Genomic DNA, 14,328 nt, shown 5'->3' with positions numbered 1-14,328 from the left:
GGTACAGCATGGTATGTGCCGGTCTGGCACACATTAGTAGCCTTGCGTGACCACATGATGCTGCATGAGGATGGCTCATCTTACTACACCCCATCCAGTTACAGTGACCACAGTACCACACATAGCATTAACTGCTATGCACCTCAATGTTGTGTGTGTGCAAACATATGCACTGATACACATTATGCATAGCAATCACCATTTGTACAAAGTGACACATATATGTCTTGCAATGCTATTGAGTGTATAGGTCACATGACACACACTGTGTATGTGTGAAGTTTAACGTTGCAGTTGTGTTGTAGCATGCCATGTCATGGCTGGCACTGGCATGTACAAAATATGTCCTACACTCACCATAACCACTGTACAATGGCTATGTTGAGCAATGGTATTCCATCAGGTATACATGCACCACTCATCCTGTGTGTATACATAGCATGCATGTCCTAAACTTGTGCCCACAATCATCTACTAAAGACACATCACATAATCAGAAATGGATATCTATGCGACACACAGATACACATCCAGCCATGGTATGTATATCTGTGAGTGATGGTGCACAGGACATTGCAGAGTTTTTAATACTTGCACAGCAATGTTGTGTCCATGTACACATTGCATTCCAGGGTGAGGCCAATCACTGAACAACAACACACATGCATCAAAGCCATGTATACTGTTATTATCAAGGGCTGTCTACACCCGCACTGCATGCTGTTGAGCAACACACATCCTGCATGTTGACATGTGTGATATAACTGTTTGCCTTGTGATACTGTACCCCTCAATCTCCTGCTATTGAGTATGTTCTGGATTGCTGGTAGTGTGTGTGCATGTGTGTGTGTGTGTGTGTGTGTGTGTGTGTGTGTGTGTGTGTGTGTGTGTGTGTGTGCATGTGTTCATGTGTTCATGTGTGCATGTGTTCATGTGTGCATGTGCATGTGTTCATGTGTTCATGTGTGCATGTGTTCATGTGTTCATGTGTGCATGTGTTCATGTGTTCATGTGTGCATGTGTGCATGTGTTCATGTGTGCATGTGTGCATGTGTTCATGTGTTCATGTGTGCATGTGTGTATGTCTTCATGTGTGCATGTGTGCATGTGTTCTTGTGTGCATGTGTTCATGTGTTCTTGTGTGCATGTGTGCCGACATCATGTACAGGTCGTAAAGTGTGTTTCCTGTCTTCCTCTCACAGGTGCTGACTTTGGACTAGTTCACTGCAGCAGGGAAACAATTGTCACTGAGCAAAATAGTGATGATGACGATAGGTGTGTTGAGGCACAGGCATGTTTGCCAGGGTCTGTCACTGGGCCACCAATTGACAGTACACAAGTGTCCACCCCATCCATGCACACAGTCATACTGCCAAAACATCCATCACCAATGCCCTTAGCTGAGGGACAGCATACAGTCAGCATTGGCCAGGACAGTATGGTATCCATAGCACATGCATCCCAACACAGCAGCCAAACCCAGATGTCTGGAAGGGTACCACAAAGGCAGATGTCCAGGGGTTCTCATCAGAGCACTGCTGCTTATCATGCCTCTGGCAGATGTGCCACAGGTCTGACAACATCACACATGTTCCAGGCTGTCATGGAGGCACAGGCACTTATGGAACAGTATGCCAGACAGGGACTAAGGGCACAGAGGGCACATATCACTGACAGTATTCGTGACCTAGCAGGTGCCATCTGTCATTACACTTAGGTCACAGATAGACGTTGGGGAGAGATATTAGATGTCCTCTGCAATGTCACGTCCATGTGTCAGGACAGTGCGGGATGGTTGAGTCGTCGACGTGGACATATGCCAGCAACATCAGCAGCTGGCAGTCACCACAGACGTCCCTCAAGTGACAGCTGCTCCCGTAGTGCCAGTACCAGCCCCAGCAATGTTGGGGGTGGGCTGTTCATAGAACGTCCTAGAAGACCACGTTCACATGGCTCTGGACAGTCCCAGCTGGGACCTGGGTCCAGTGTACATCCATCTACCTTTGGGGATAGTACCCAGTCTGACTTAGTACCTGATAGTGTCAGTAGCAACCCTGCCAGGCACAGGTACCGTATCCATGGCCAGAGACGGTGATCTGTAAAGCCTGGCAGGTACAGTCTGTGGCTGTCCCACCAATACCCATATATGGCAGCCACATGGTGGAACTGTGTGCATGCAGACACACACACATATGCACCAGACACCTAGGGCTAACACATACCCGCACACATTACATCAACATTGGCCCATAGCAGTACTCTTGTCCACACACACACACACACACACACACACACACACACACACACACACACACACACACACACATACATGTCGATTGGATGGCTCATTGTAGGCCTCTGGCAAACCAACAACACTCCCTGTGCATATGATGAAACCTCTGCCACCTCCTATCATCTGTAACATCAATACAGGAATAGGCTACCATCGTGTTGATGCACAGGGTGAGTTTATAGCAGTATACCAATGTTACCATGTTGTCAGCAGTAGAGTGTAATGATATGCTTGAAGGTGTAGCTGAGCAGGCATGATGCATTAAATCTATGATTGTCATTGTAGTATTGTTTACACCAGTGTTATTTAAAATAGTGTATTGTCCACCCACGTGCCACTTGGCTGATGTGTGTATGTGTGTAGCATTGGCAGCATGTGTTAGAGAGTGGACAGTATGTGTGGGATGTGTGTAGCACAGATTTGCAGATGTACATCTGTGAACATGGTGGAGGTGCACTGGCTGCATGTACATGCATAGTGGACACATGGGCAGGGTGACATGCCCTATATTACACAGTAACACTACATAGTTTCTATTGGTGGCCAGTATGCATTGTACTCACACATTTCGGAACCTGACTACACATGTGTGTATGACATGGTTTGACACTGTGCTGTGGGTGATACTGTTACTATCTGTCATTGTTCTGCATTCTGGTAGTATACATAACTTTAGCAGCCTGACCATAACCAATTGTTAGATGATGTCTTCACGACTGACACACAGCTGTAGGACACACAGCATCATTTGGATCCTTCGGGTACTATACTATGCCAGTAACCAGTGGTATTCACCTGCACCCATTACTGAGACCACTCCTGTTTGGCATATAGCTCTCTTAGGTACAAGCAATCACAGTAGGGATATGTTTGTCCACGTCTAGTAACGCATACTGTGGCCTATAATGCATTCTCCAGATGACACACACATCCTCCACAAGGGTATCATACAGACAGATAACTGCTGTGAAACCCATGCTGTAAATCTATTAGCCAAACTAAGCATAGTCATCCAACTTTACGGAACATAGTATACCCACAGTACCACATAGGTAGTAGCCACCAACATGATGAACAGATACCAATGTGTACATGCAACCAAGTGTTACGTCATCTCTTCTTTGATAATCACATTTCCTAAGGTATTTTGAAATACCTTGGTGGATCAAATAAGCAATAAGGGGCCTGCATGCATATCCACAAAGGTTGTTGTACACCTATAATGAATAGTCATCATTGACATATTTTGCTGCATTAGAACAGGTCTAACATATTATAAATCAATCGAAAACAACTGTACATATTTTGGAAATACAATGCAATGACACAGTATATTCTAAAACGGAGGATATTATTGATATTTTCGAAAAAAATCTATACCAAGGTTTATGAGGGTCAAATTGATAGATCTATACATAAACAGAATAAAAGATTCTTGCAAAAAATTTATTTTCCAAAATTAGAAGAGAGTCTGCAAGGTGATCTGATTAAACCTATATCTTCAGAGGAAATAGTATATGTAATTCAACATATGAAAGTACATAAGTCCCCAGGTCCTGATGGTTTGACAGTTGAATTTTATAAAGAGTTTGCTGATAGTTTTGGTAAAATATTGTCTCATGTATTTAACTACATAATCAGAAATAAAATTAGTGACTCTTACCTTAATGCAGGAATAGGCTACCATGGTGCTGATGCACAGGGTGAGTTTATAGCAGTATACCAATGTTACCATGTTGTCAGCAGTAGAGTGTAATGATATGCTTGAAGGTGTAGCTGAGCAGGCATGATGCATTAAATCTATGATTGTCATTGTAGTATTGTTTACACCAGTGTTATTTAAAATAGTGTATTGTCCGCCCACGTGCCACTTGGCTGATGTGTGTATGTGTGTAGCATTGGCAGCATGTGTTAGAGAGTGGACAGTATGTGTGGGATGTGTGTAGCACAGATTTGCAGATGTACATTTGTGAACATGGTGGAGGTGCACTGGCTGCATGTACATGCATAGTGGACACATGGGCAGGGTGACATGCCCTCTATTACACAGTAACACTACATAGTTTCTATTGGTGGCCAGTATGCATTGTACTCACACATTTCGGAACCTGACTACACATGTGTGTATGACATGGTTTGACACTGTGCTGTGGGTGATACTGTTACTATCTGTCATTGTTCTGCATTCTGGTAGTATACATAACTTTAACAGCCTGACCATAACCAATTGTTAGATGATGTCTTCACGACTGACACACAGCTGTAGGACACACAGCATCATTTGGATCCTTCAGGTACTATACTATGCCAGTAACCAGTGGTATTCACCTGCACCCATTACTGAGACCACTCCTGTTTGGCATATAGCTCTCTTAGGTACAAGCAATCACAGTAGGGATATGTCTGCCCACGTCTAGTAACGCATACTGTGGCCTATAATGCATTCTCCAGATGACACACACATCCTCCACAAGGATATCATACAGACAGATAACTGTTGTCAAACCCATGCTGTAAAGCTATTAGCCAAACTAAGCATAGTCATCCACCTTTACGGAACATAGTATACCCACAGTACCACATAGGTAGTAGCCACCAACATGATGAACAGATACCAATGTGTACATGCAACCAAGTGTTACATCATCTCTTCTTTGATAATCACATTTCCTAAGGTATTTTGAAATACCTTGGTGGATCACATAAGCAATAAGGGGTCTGCATGCATATCCACAAAGGTTGTTGTACACCTATAATGAATAGTCATCATTGACAGATTTTGCTGCGTTAGAACAGGTCTAACATATTATAAATCAATCGAAAACAACTGTACATATTTCGGAAATACAATGCAATGACACAGTGTATTCTAAAACTGAGGATATTATTGATATTTTCGAAAAAATCTATACCAAGGTTTATGAGGGTCAAATTGATAGATCTATACATAAACAGAATAAAAGATTCTTGCAAAAAATGTATTTTCCAAAATTAGAAGAGAGTCTGCAAGGTGATCTGATTAAACCTATATCTTCAGAGGAAATAGTATATGTAATTCAACATATGAAAGTACATAAGTCCCCAGGTCCTGATGGTTTGACAGTTGAATTTTATAAAGAGTTTGCTGATAGTTTTGGTAAAATATTGTCTCATGTATTTAACTACATAATCAGAAATAAAATTAGTGACCCTCACCTTAATGCATCAAAACAATCTTTATACATAAAGCTAATTCAGACCCCAAAGCCCGGACAATTACAGGCCAATAGCATTAATAAATGTGGATATGAAAATTCTAACTACCATTATAGCATGTAGATTAAAAAAGATTATGATCCATTTAATTTCTAAGGAACAGGCTGGATTTATGGCAACTAGACAAACTAGTGATAACACACTTACACTACATAATATGATGATGTATGCTAAACAAAACAACTCTAATATTTATGCCCTTATAATAGATGCTCAGAAAGCATTTGATAGAGTGGATATAAACTTTTTGTTTGATGTGTTGCCTTATTTCAATATGCCACAGGAATTTATTCAGATACTACAGATATTATATAGTAATCCTTATACTACGTTATATATTAATAGGAGTTATTCTAAAAGAATACAGATTAAAAATGGTACACGGCAGGGTTGCCCTTTGTCCCCCTTATTGTTTAACCTTTATTTAGAACCTCTATTTTATATATTAAGCAAAATCTGTATCATAATGCACCAATACTTTATAGGAATAAATTAGTAATGTTGGCATTTGCTGATGATCTTATTATTTATTGTACAACCTCAATTTCTGATAGTGAAAAGATATTAAATGCTATAAACGAATTTTCAGAAGTCTCTAATTACAAAATTAATTTGGAGAAAACTAGTATTTTCCCGTTAAGAACCCCTAAACCTTTTTCATTAATGTCCCTGGTGGGGAAGATATCATGTAAAGAAAATATCAAATATTTGGGTATTAGCTTCTCTACGGATATAAGGACTTTTATAGTAATAATATTAAACGAGTATGGGAATTAATAGTAGCTGATTGTGGCAGATGGAGGAATTTAAGACTACCGGTATTGGAAAAAGTATCAATAGTGAAAATGAATATATTACCACGAATGTTGTATATCTTTAGGTCTGCTCAAGTATCAATTACAAAGACAGTTTTTAAACAAATTCATAAAGATCTAGCTAAATTTATTTGTGAGCCAAAGAAAACTAGAATATCGTATGAGAAATTAATGACCCCGAAGAGTAGAGGAGGACTTGAGTTACCGAATTTTGAAGTATACTATTTAATTGTGAATGCCAACAGGTGTTTAAGAATTGCTAATTACGAGGTAATTAGTACAATGTGGATACCAACTTGAGTGGTCTTGAATTACAAGCATATTCTAGATCGGAACATAAATCCTAAAGCTTTACCCTTTTTGGATAAAAGTAGTTTGATAAAGTATGGGATTATGGACCACTTAAAAACACATGTGTCATCTTTGCAAAATTTATTCCAATCAGTAGACTTGTTGCAATATATGATGATTTTTCAGCCTTTATTTTAAACTAAATAATCAGTTGATTGATCTTAGTAAATTCCCATTAATAGTTAATTTGACTCTGATTGATGTTTTTAATAAATTTCATTTATCGGCTTCGCAAGTTAGACAGGAATTGAATCTTCCTAAGAGTTATATGGTTGTCATGACACAAATCAGAGAACTTGCTCTGAGTCATTTTGAAAACTTTAAACCGGTAGTCGGAATTGTGGATAAATGCTCTGAATTGTGGCAGGCTCTCCAACAGGAGGTCAAATTTATAACAACAACAAATAAATTAATTAAAGATTTAAAATTCCAGGATAAAATTCTGTTGTCAGGGTATTGGGTAAACAAAATGACAGTAGCAGATAATCAGATATTAAAAGCAATTGATTTAACAATAAAATCGGTCTCCTTTCAAAAGTTGATGTATACGCAGTTGATGATTTGGAATAATGCTTATTATACTCATCTTAGGTTACATAAATTTAATCCTAGGAATTCTCCAACTTGTCCATATTGCACAAATCAAACGGCGGATCTTCTTCATATGTTCTGGAGCTGCAAGTGTATATATAAACTTTGGAACTCTCTTAGATCACAACTACAAAAGATGGGTTATCAAAGTTCAACGTTATCATGGGAGTTTATGATTCTACATGTTCCTCCAAGAGAGCTCTCTAGGTCACAAACTATAATATGTATGAATATTTTTTTGCTGATGAAGTTATATATAGCTACAAATTGGCTAGAACCAGACAAGACATCATGGGATAATGTCAAGCTTGTGGCTATAAAGCATATATTAGCACATAAATTATTCCTGAAGCAAAGTAACAAAAATATTAATAACCTGAAAATATGGGAAAAGGTTTTTAACATTATATTAGCATAATACTGTTATTAGGACTATATTAATGTTTGGATGTAGATGTGGAGGAAACAATGTTTTGAAAACATGTATGATATGTATGGACGCAAAGTACTTCTACAAATGCTTTGGCTTTGTTTTTCTTCCCTGGTGTTTTCTCTTTTGGATTAATGACGATTTTTATATGGAAGCATTTCATGTAGATATTGTATATAGTTTTGATAGTAATAGTAGTGAATTATGTATGTGATTTTATTGTATTTTGAAAATATATATCAATAAAAATTTATTATGGAAAAAAAAAAAAAAAAAAAAGAACAGGTCTAACTTATACCTCAGCCATAAACCCTCACTCACACAATTCAATAGAAACCGTAATGAATGTGTGTGACATGGACGACCTAGGCCATGGATCACTGCAGTGGCTGGCCTTGTCACAAGCATACAGATGTGACCTAAGGTCTGCGAAGCAGCAGCACAGTCTGCCAAAGATGACAGCTGTGTTCTTGGATAAAGCAGGGTTCACACACATACAATAATTGAGGTAACATGTATGTATATGCATTTGCCACACAGCTACCTCACATGTGCAATGCATACTGATATGTCATACAGTAGTAAAAGCAAAACCCACTAGACATTGACCAACAGTGCCACACACATAGAGCACACACACTCACTGAGTGCAGGATTCAAACCCCTACCTAACTACTTCATGATACTAGAGCAGTACGCATTAACACGGCGTGCTATACACATTACTGGGATTTCTCTTTTTCACAGGTATATTTGTAAGATGGTGACATCATCAGATTTGACAAAGATAAGTATACCACTTGTAAGGTGTTTTACTACTCTGCAAAAAGGGTGCTCCTCTCCAAGGTTATTACACGCAAACACACAGGTGTCAAGTGCAGGATTCAAACCCCTACCTAACTCGTTTATGATACTACAGGAGTATGCATTTACATGACATGCTATACACATTACAGTGAGTTCTTTTTTCCACAGGTATATTTGTAGGATGGTGACATCATCTGACCTGACAAAGATTATACCACTTTTAAGGTGTTATAAGTACTCTCCAAAAAGGTTGATCCTCTCCAAGGAGATCAAACACAAACATTCATACACACTTGTCAAGTGCAGGATTCAAACCCCTACCTAACTGGTTTATGATACTACAGCAGTATGCATTTAGACGACGCGCTATACACATTACTGTAAGTTCTACTTTCCACAGGTATATTTGTAGGTTGGTGACATCATCAGACTAGACAAAGTGGGTTACATTAGGTGACATTGGATGGGCTACATAGAAGGAATGTCTAAACACTTTGGCCATGTGATCATCAAAGATGAGTGTACTATCTAACTGTGTCCCCAGGGCCTTCATGACTTTCTCCATATATACTGGAGTACCACCTATGTGGTAATTTGTTTGCACTTTGTTTTAGCCAAAGGGGATGACTATGCATTCTTTGCCATTCTTCTTGGGGCATTGTTTTGACACCAGGTATCTGTCTCTGTAAGCCCCTTCTGGAGGATGTGTGTGTCAGCAATAGAGTCGATTATGGACCACAGTTAGCAGTCATCTGCAAACCTGTTCAGCCATACTCCTCCCATGCTTGCCTGTACCTCAGAGCGGTGTCTACTGAACAGGCGGTGTCCCAGGGCCAAAACTTGTGGGATGCCATTTGTGACAGTCTTAGAGTCAGACATGGCACCAGCAACTCTGAACATGTGTGTTTGATCTGTGAGCCACTTGGCCACACATCCTGTGACATAGCTGTTGATGTTCAGGCTGGTAAGCGTATCCATGATGACAGAGTGGGGAATGGTGTAAAACGTCCTTAGTGAGGACCAGGTGGGCTGTGTGGGCTACTTTCACCTCCATCTATGTCCTTGATAACTGTTTGTAATAAGTCAACTATGTTTAGGAGGCAGGATCTGCCTTTAACAAGGCAGGGTTGTGTAGAGTCCAGTGTCATTATGTCCCCAATGTCACTGTTTATGGGTTCCATGACAATTTGCTCAATAGCTTTGTACACCAGGCTGAGTAGACATATAGGGCAATGGTTTCCAGGTTCTGTTGTGGCACTCCCTTTGTTGGGCTGGATGACTGTTAGTGTATGCCATTCTTTGGGTACATACCCTGTGATACGATGGAGTCTGGGAAGTGAATGTAGGTGAGGGTGTAGTTCCTTTTGGGCCTAGTGTAAGACGCAGCCTGGGACACCATCCAGTCCCATTGATGATGTGTTCTTGGCTTTGGAGAGGGCTGTCTTTACCTGCATGTCCATGATGTCTGTGGCTCTGCATCCTTTTGTGATGGACACAGGCCCTTTTGGGGGTGATGGGGGGAAGTTTGCACTGAACATCGCCCCCAGGATGTGGGCAATGAAGGTTGGTTCAGTGTATTCCTTGCCATTTGTCAGTAGTTGACAGCATATTTGGAAGTTGACACCTACATGTCTGGTATAGCTACCGCAGGCTTTGTGGTTGTCATTCTTACAGTCCTTGGCAATTTGTCTTTTGAAAGTGTCCTTGAATTATTTTATGAGCGATCATTGCTTCTTCCTAATAATGATCAGTGATGCCTTTCCTTTTCTGAAGTTGGCTCTATCAGGTGTTAGTTTCCTCCTTTGGTTGTCTAGCTTATTTATGGGCAATGACCACCAGATTGTTTTCTTATTTTTGGAGGAATGCATTTTCGTTTTATTTGTGATGTCTCGATCCATGCATCCCTGTAGATGCTCATAGGATTCACTTGTAACTGATTCGGCAGATTGTATACCATTATCCTACAGCAAGAGGTCTTTGGAACTTTCCACTTTTGTCTTGGGACGTGTGCAGTTTTCTTTTGAAAATGTCTTCACGGTGGTTTCATTGACTGGGTGGAGGAGGCGGGATGTGGATGTTCAGTGTGATTACTTTATGATCTGATATTACCAGCGAGGTATTTATCTCTGTTGTGGAACACTGGTACCCCATGTTGGTGATGATCATGTCTAGTATGGTGTCACCTCTAGGGAGCATGGTGACCAGCTGTTCCAGGGTGTTAGAGCTTTTAAACTCTAGGAAACATTGGGCAAAAGATGTACACAAGTAATTCTCCCACTCATTGTTTGGGTAGTTGTAATCATCTCATATAATGGTGTTTGATAGGACCTCTATATTTTCCACTGTTCTCAGGAATACTGAGTGAGGTTTCTGTGACAAGGTAGGTAATCTGTAGCAGGCTACAATCTGATGAGCAGCTTTGCCCAATGTTAGTTGCACTTGCATGGTCTCCAAGGCCTCATGCTGTGCCACTAACCTGAAGGTGTGGGTATCCATAAGGTAAATGGGTACACCCCTTCCTTTAGTATTTCACTCGTGGTTTTGGGTCCGAAGGTCAGAGGGATTGTGAGTGTTTTACATGGAGCATGTCCAACAGCTCTACATTTGACATAGCTTTGTATGTTAGGCAGTGAACACATTTGAGTAGGTGATATGCAAGGGAGTACAGATGGAGCATTTTGATATGGTCTGTGTATGGCATGTATTTCTGGCCACTAATGCCCTTTGTGAGGTATTGCTGCAGGCTTTACAGTTGTTGTAGTTGTCTTGTGAGGTACATAGCAAAAGTGGCATTGTACTGTATTATAGTTCTAGTGAGTGATGAGTAACAGGGAATAATGCCCTCTTCTATTCTGCATGAGACACATTTTGTGATGAGGTGTGCCACATAGCAGGGTTTCCTGACTACTGTGGGGATGTGATTATCACACTTGTGTCCAGTGTACACCTGTGACCCAAGGTCTCTTGTCACACTTTCAGTGTTAAGTATACTACTGCCTATGTTGTAGTTCTTGGCTACAGAGGTTTTAACAAAGGGAATGACAATACACCTTTTGGCATTGAGCTAGAGCCCATGGCTTTGACAACAGCCATCTGTCTCAGTGAGGCCCTTTTGTAGGATTTCCACATCTTTAGTGTTTACAATTATGGCTCCTAGATTGCAGTACTCTGGTAACTTCTGTAGCCACAGACTTTCCATGTTAAAGTTTAATTCAGGGAAGTAGATACTAAACAGGACAAGACACAGGACTGGACCTTGTGGTACTGCACTCATCACTGGTCCAAAGTCATACTTGGAGTCTGCTACTTTCACAGTGTGTGTTCTGTCAGTAAGCCTGTTGGCAACACATCTTGTGACATAGCAATTTATACCTAGTTTAGTGGGTTTATCTATATTTCCAGAGTGTGGGGTGGTGTTGTAAGCCATGGCAGGATCAACATAGGCTGTGTGAACCACCTTACCCTTGTCGACGGTTCTGTTGACTGCTTCAATGTCATCTATCAGGTTTAAGTGACATGATCTGCATTTTACAAACCGAACATGGTTGTGGTCCAGTGTTTGGGGATTACAAATGTAATTGTTTATATGTTGTATGATGATACATTCCATGGCCTTGAAGAGTGGGCTCGTCAGGCTAATGGAGCGCTAGTTCCTGGGGTCCGTGGTGTCTCCACCCTTGTGTAGTGGGATAACCGTCATTGTGCACCATTCAACAGGCACAAAGCATGAGGTGAGGCTATGACTGCACATGGTACGTCAGTGTGGTGCCTGTTCATTCTGGGGTTTGTGTGGAATACAGCCTGTGAAGTTATCTGGTCCCATGGCTGCTGTGATACTGGCTTTGGAGAGTGTTTTTTACCTGTGCAGCCATGATGACAGCAACTTTGCAGTCTTCCATTATAGAGATGTGCTCTTTCATGGGTGAGAGGGGGGTACAGTTAACATTGATCCTATCTGCCAGGATTTTGGCAATATCAGTTGGGTCTGTATATTTAGTGCCATTGAGCTGTAACTCAGTACAGATCTGAGTGTAGCCATGACATGGACCTGCCTGTTGGGCAGAGATCTCCTGAGTAGACAGTATGCAACAGAGTACAGATTGGGTTACATTCAGTCTTGTTGCATGGGACAACTGTTTGAAGCCAGTAATCCTCTTGTTAGGGTACTTCAGTGGTCTTTCTGGCTGCTGAACGTGCCTAGTCTGATTCATTGCAGGTGTGTTGTGGTACTCTCTGATGGGTCTGATGACTGATGAGTACTGGGAACCTTCTTTGACCTACATGCACAGACCTTGGCAGTTTATGTGAACACATAGCATGATTTTCTGACAACTTTGTGAATGTGTTTCTGGAAGTAGAGATGTCTATCCACATATGTCCACAGATCCCTTATTATCACCTTCATATTTGGCATAAGTGTGTGAGCATGCCCAGTATGACCTTTTAGTGTGATGCTGAATGAAATCCACTACATTTGTTGGAGTGTGTGAGCACATCCAGTATAGACATTTATACTATATGTGTATGGAAAGTCAAGTTGTCCCTTTACAGCAGGGCTCACCTTTATGTCATAGATCAACAGGGATCATGCCCTGCCTGCAGGGCTTCCATGAGACACTTTGCATAGACTTATCAACTTTTCTACACACAGGGGGGACAGCTATTCTTTGTACATTTCTACCCAGTGGCACACTTGATTGTTACTGTGGGTGCACATAGGATAAGGGTTTCACCTGACACTTATACACATTTGCTATGCCTGCACTGCTACGTACGGTACACCATTTCAGTCTGTACTGTTGCCTATCATACTGGCTTGAGGTATACTACTGTGCTACAGATCCCGCATCCAATGTCACATACATTAGATTGCAACTTCTTAGCCTACACAACCCACATCACACCACCTGGCCTGATGTTCTCTGTCTGCATAGGCCTGTGGGGGAGGTTACCCATATGCCTCTTTAAGGACATGATACAGCATTTCTTTGTGTTTGCATTACTGTACAATTGTCCTGCTGTGTCTGTGCCACTGAAGTGCTATCATGGCTTAGTGATTCAGTATTGTGACTATAGTGCACAGTATCCTGGGTTCGAGCCCTGTCACTGCTTTTTATTTTCATGCTGGGCAGACCAGACTGCTTAAGGAACAGTAAAGCAAATATGAGCATGTTTACCTGACTTTGCTCAACTTTGCACGACTTTGCCCAACCTTTCCCAACATTGCTCAACGTTGCCCAACATTACGCTAGTTAGCACGGACAATTTTGTTTACATATACTAAATATTGGTAAATGCTGCTTAGCACTGCTTTACATTGCTTAAAACATGGCAATCATGCCTCCGGTGGTGCTGGAGAGCTGCCTATGTCAGATGCACATACTACACTTCCTATACATGTTTGGAAACAGGTAGTGTCAAGTTAGGCATCCCTTTTATTTTATGTGCGAATCAGAGAGAGGTATAATTTCCAGGGTTCCTACTGAGCCAGTGTATGTGCTATCCGTTGCCTCTTTGCCAAGGCCAAGGCATACTGGGCACTCCTCCTTCTGCCTACTGGGGCAGGCTCAGGTTGTTCCTCCGAGTCACTCTGTGCCTTTGCAGGCCTTGGAAATGGTGGGGTGCTGTTTGGCCCTGCCCCATGCTGTTCCTGCTGCAGCTGTTTTTACAGGATCATATTGTGTAGCATGGCACATACCATGACAATTTGGGTACATGTAGTTGGTGAGTACTGCAAGGCTCCACCGGATGTGTCCAGGCACTGGAACCGTGAAGTGAGCATCCCA

The sequence above is a fragment of the Protopterus annectens genome, chromosome 4.part0 (assembly GCF_019279795.1).
Source record: "Protopterus annectens isolate FY-2018-M chromosome 4.part0, PAN1.0, whole genome shotgun sequence".
Classification (NCBI taxonomy): domain Eukaryota; kingdom Metazoa; phylum Chordata; order Ceratodontiformes; family Protopteridae; genus Protopterus; species Protopterus annectens.
The sequence above is the reverse complement of the archived record's forward strand: the minus strand, read 5'-3'. Positions refer to the sequence as shown.